The sequence below is a fragment of the Sarcophilus harrisii genome, chromosome 1 (assembly GCF_902635505.1).
Source record: "Sarcophilus harrisii chromosome 1, mSarHar1.11, whole genome shotgun sequence".
Taxonomy (NCBI): domain Eukaryota; kingdom Metazoa; phylum Chordata; class Mammalia; order Dasyuromorphia; family Dasyuridae; genus Sarcophilus; species Sarcophilus harrisii.
The window spans coordinates 488,595,558-488,601,557 of NC_045426.1; positions in this window are offsets into that span (position 1 = coordinate 488,595,558).

Below are 6,000 nucleotides of genomic sequence, written 5' to 3' on the forward strand. Positions count from 1 at the left end.
ATTCCTTGAATGAATGCAGAAAAGAAAGAGCAAAAACAATTTCCCATGAAACAGTTGGGTTGCCCAGTGGAACAATAAGTACTAGAACTCTAGTCAGGCAAACCTGAGTTCAAATCCAGCCTCAAAAGCTTATTAGTTGTTTGACCCTGGGTTAGTCACTTATTCACTACTGCCGAATTTCCTCTATTGTAAAATAAGGATAATAATAATACCTTTCTTTCAAAATTAGTGTGAGGATCAAATATTATAATATTTTAAAAATACCTGGCATCCAGTTATTTTAGGCACTTAAAAATGCTTGTTCCATTCTCTTACTCCCATTTGATCTCACTGGTTTTGATTTTTCTCAATTTTTTTTCTTTCTCTTCTATCCATGGTTCTCTCTTAATGAAGAGTTATGGATCTAAGAAAGTATCTGCTCTAAGATTTTGAATGAATTTTTCAAATTTGCAGTTAATATGACATTACAATTACATCTGAAATGACTTCCTGAATCTTTCCCATTTTGAAAGCTTTATGGACCAAAGGATAGTTTCACCTCTGCTTTTCCAGCAACAAGTACTATACAGTAACCACACTTTTTCCAGTTCCTATTAGAAAATGATAAAATCCAGATGTGGGAAAACTAACATTTGGATTTTCAATATTGCAGAGATACTGTTTCAAAGGAATAAAACCATTCCTGTGGAATAGAGTGCATGATAACCATACTTCCTCTTCTGTTTCTTACAATGCAGCTTTTTGTATAGATTCTCAATTGGTTCTGAATAGAGTAAGACTCTAATTAGACCCCAAATTAATGAGACAGTCACATATGGTGCCTTTGGCATTAATATATTGTTAAATCAGTTCTATTCAGTGAGCATTTATTAAGCACCCATCATATGAAAGAACATAGGATTTTTTTTTGGAAGGATAGTATTTTATGTGATTTCATCAATGGAGAAATTCCTCTATTCATATCAGCAACCCAGTTGTAATTTATAGTCATATAGAGTTACTGGAGGGCATAGGGATTAAATGACTGGCTCATAACTTGGTAGTTATGTGCCAAAAGCAGGACTGGAACCCAGGTCCTCTGCATTCAGGGTCATAAAGTTTATTGGCTTTGCCATACTGCCTCTTAGGCACCTGGAAAGCTAAAAGACAAAAATCAGTTTTTATAATTTGAGCTAGCTAGGCAAACTATTCCTTGAGTGAATGCAAAAAGTAAGGAATAAAAACACAAGGGAAAGAATTTAAATTCTGTGGAAAGAGCATTGAACTTGAATCTGGATTCTAATATTTACAATCTGTGTGACCTTGGGTAAATTAACTTGCCTGACTGTTTCCTTATTTGTAAAATGAAAGGATTATACTAGATAGTCTCTGAGGTCTCTATCATCCCTTGGTCTACAATCCAGTAAGTAATACATTTAATTTACAATTTCAAAGATAATCTTTGTTGTTCTTTGCAATAAAAATAATAGCAACAATAGCATTTTTATGGTATTTAAAGTTTGCAAAGCATATTTTATTTTACAGATATCTCATTTTAGCTGTTGTATATAAAAATAATTGTTTTAAAAGTTCACAATAAAAAGATTTAAAGACATGTAAAATGTAATTGAATAAAAGATAAATTGATGTTGGGGAAAGTATTCTTACTCATTTTTCTGTTCTGCTACTCTAATAGGGAAAGGGGTTGGTACATTCCAGGTATGGAGAACAATCCATCTAAAGGCACTAAGGTGGGAGAAGGAACACTGAGTCTGGGGAATAGCACGGAGGCCCATTTGGCTGGAACAGAGAACAGATGAAGGGGAATAATGTGAAATAAGTGTTTAAGTGTAGGTGGGGAAGAAAACTAGAAGAGGTTTTAAATGCCATCATCATTGTTGTTACTCTCTTCAAAGTAATATTGGTTCGACATTTGTACATGTCAAACTTTAAAACCTTTTTCAAGGTACATAGTGAAATTGTCTATAATTTGCCTCTGCTATTCTTGAAATAATTGAATATTATTGTCCCGATTGTTATAAAAAAGTCCCCCACCCACCCTCTTTCTCCATCTAGCACTCACATAACAGAGGCTGACTTTTAAGTATTATGGAAGCACTCCTCGGCTAGAGTTCTTCTCAAATGCCTCCATGTGTCTGGAAGATGACTTTGATTTCTTGTAAATTAAGTTCTGTCATGTTGTGTCAAGCTGGCAAGTTTTCTAGGATGGATCCAACAATAGATTGCATATCAGGCATCCAAGGACCAACTGTGCTAAGTTTGGAGGGGCTGGTCATCAGAAAGTTGGCTATGAGCTAATGAACTGTTTTGGTCTCAGCATTTCCCAAAGACTTGGGAAATTACTAAGGTTTTATATGGCTGTCATCTGTCATGTTGATATGAGGATCCTCATGGATGAAATACTAATGCAGCAGAAGCAATCTGAATTGATTACCAGCTTTGCTTTTCTCAAAGACTTAAATTCACTTTCATTCCTATACTCCTGACACCTGACACTTGATTCTGAATTATATTTTAGACATCATACAATCATAACTCTAGAACTGGAAAGGACTCAACTCAATTAAGGGCAACTCTCTAGTTTTAATGATAAATCAATTGATAAACATGTATTAAGCACCTACTATATGCTAGGCACTGTTTTAAATGCTGGGAATACAAAAAGAAACAAAAGAAAGACTCCTTGCCTTCAAGGAGCTCATAATATATATTTTGTAAAATAGTATTTTATTTTTCAAAATACATGTAAAGATAATTTTCAACATACATTTTTGTAAAACTTTGTGTTCTAAATGTTTATTTTGCTCTCCCTTGCTTCTCCTCTTCCCAAACAGAAAACAATCTGATATAGATTAAATATGTACTATCTTTAAAAAATATTTCCATATTTGTCATGTACAAAAAAAATCAAAAGGAGAAAAAAAACATAAGAAAACAAACAAAAAGGTGATAATACTATTCTTTGATACATATTCAGTCTCCATAGTTCTCTCACTGGATGTGATTGGCATTTTCCATCAAAAGTCTATTGAAATTGTTTTGAATCACCACTTTGTGAAGAAGAACCAAGTCCTTCACAGCTGATCATCAGATTCTCTTCTTGTTACTATGTACAGTGTGCTCTTGGTTCTGCTCACTTCACTAAGCATCAATTCATGTAAATCTTTCTAAGCTTCTCTGATATCATCCTGCTCATCATTTCTTATAGAACAATAATATTCCATTACCTTCATATACCATAACTTATTCAGCCAATCCCCAAATGATGGGCATCCACTCAGTTTTTTGCCACTGCAAAAATGTTTGCATATATGGGTCCTTTTCCCTCTTTTATTATATCTTTGGGATACAGACACAGTAGTGAAATTGCTGGATCAAAGGATATGTACAATTTTAGAGCCCTTTGGGCATAGTTCCAAATTGTTCTCCAGAATATTTGGATCATTTCACAACTCCACCAATAATGTATTAGTGTTCCCTTTAACACTTTTCATTATCCTTTCCTGTTCTCTTAGCCAATCCATGGGCTGTGAGTTTACAATCTAATGAATAGCCTTGGGAGTTTTACTAATTTGCTAAAAGTTACACAGGAATCAGAGTATCACATTGATCCCAGATCCTTAGACTCTGCCTGTTCAGGATGTATATGACACTTCTAAGAAGTTTCCCATTCTTCAGAGCCATGACTGGAGTCTATGAAGTGTTCAGAAAGGACTAGTGCCTCTGGTGTGAGGTCTTGCTTAGCCCTTTTCAGGACTGCTCATCTTTTGTTGTCTACCTGGCACTCAACTTTTCCCTGTGGCTCCAGGTAGCCACACCTTGGTGAACCATCTCAGCAGGTTGAGAGTATCCAACAGATTCTAAACTGGTCAGTGAGTAAGGGATACGTCTACCCCAAGCATGTGGAGACTTCCTTTGGGAGAATGGATGGAAGTTATGGTACATGAATGTTATGGAATATTATTGTTTTAGAAGAAACAATCTGCAGGGTGATTTCAGAAAGATCTGGAGAGACTTATGTGAATTGATGCTAAGTGAGGTGAGTAGAACCAAGAGAACATTGTACATAGCAACAAGATTATGTGATGATCAGTTCTAATGGACATGGCCATTTTTCAACAATGATGTGATTCAGGCCATTTCCAATAAACTTGTGATGGAGAGGGCCATCTGCCTCCCGAGAAAGGGGACTGAATGTGGATCACAGTATAGTGTTTTCATCTTTTTTGTTATTTGCTTGTTTTTTTTCTTTCTCGTTTTTTCCTTTTTGATCTGATTTTTCTAATGTACATGATAAATGTGGAAATATGTTTAGAAGAATTGTTTAATCTACATTGGGTTACTTACTGTCTAGGGGAGATGAGAGGTGGGGAGAGAGAAAAAAATTTGGAACACATGGTTTTTGCAAGAGTGAATGTTGAAAATTATCTTTGTATTTTGAAAATAAAAACCTATTATTTTTTAAAGTAATAATGCCTAGCATATATATAACTCAAAGGTTTCCAAAATGCTTTTACAAATATTATTGAGGTAGATGCTTTATCAGTTGAGGAAACTGAGGTAAAGGTTGACTTGTTCAGATCACACAACTAGTAGGTGATGTTGAACTCTCATTTTTCTGACTGTAGATGCAACATCTTATCTACTGCACTGGTTATCTGTACTTAAAAACATGAAAGAAAAGTTTGATTGACTTTGAAAATTCTGAAATAATTCATTTGAAAATATTCCAGCAGTTGAGGAAGAAAAGAAAAAGATGTGTCATTTTACTGCTCAAATTGATTATTAATACTGAATAAATGTGAAAATGAACCCAATTTCACATGAATGACTCAAGATAAATTGTCATGTTATTGGACTCAAACTGAGGACTTCTTTGTTTCTGCTTGTTGTCCAAAGAGTTGGTCATGGATGAAAGTGTTAGAGAAACTTTTTGTAGCAAGATATAATGTAAAGAGAATGAATGCATGTCTGAATTTAGAGGGGAAAATGCATTCTTTCTGAATCACTCTTGTTTTTAACCTTGAGACTGGAATATAGAAATTCCCTCTCCCCAACTGCCCCCCACCTGACCCTTAAACTCCTGGCTCAGCAACTGTAAAACTCGAAAAGTTTTCTGTCCTGTTTCTTTTAATATTGGCTGGGGTGGAGGTGGGGAGTCATATCAGAGCATCCTTTCTCTCTGACCCAGACACACACTGAGAGGGAATGGCCTTGGAAATGCTGGCTCCCGGCAGGCAGAGAGGATGAGCCTGGGGCACTTAGCTAATCACTAATCCCTCTCTTAGTGTGACATATGCTGGGACTACTAGCAAATGTGGCTGCAGCCACACCAAATGAATATATATCAAGAAGATATAGAAAGGACGTGCTTTGCTTGTTTCCTGTTTTAGGAAGGAAAGGTCCCAGCAGTGCAGAGAGCTCCCATCCTGGAGAAACATGCCTGGGGATCCTGGGTACCAGCTGTGTCATGTTTCTGCAAGAAAGATCCCAACTGATTCTTCCTCTTGCTTCCCTTACACTTTATCACTTGGTGTCAGCAGCATCACAAATGGGTTGGTCAATACCAGCAATGATTACATTCCCTCTCCAGTTGAAATATATGGGCTGCAGACAGCCCCTGCGAGAGGGGAAATGTTGAGACACTCTCCCAGTACAAATGGCTGTACTGGCTCCCTTCCCTTCCTCTCTCCACAACTGGATCTCACCTGCCTTACTACACTAAAACAGCTTATGCATGTATATCATAGATATGCACATCGGTTCATAAGCTCATAGGTGTATAGGCTTATATATTTGGAGCTGAGAGGTACCTTAGAGACCATCTCATTCCTCATTTTGAGAAAATTGAGACTTGCAGAAGTAAATTGAATTATCTGGATCTTACAGCTGAATAATAAGTGCAGGATTTGAACCCAGACTTTCCTAACTCCCAACATTAATAACCAAGTATCTATTAAATACTATTAAATACTTTGTATTAAATACAAGTATCTATTA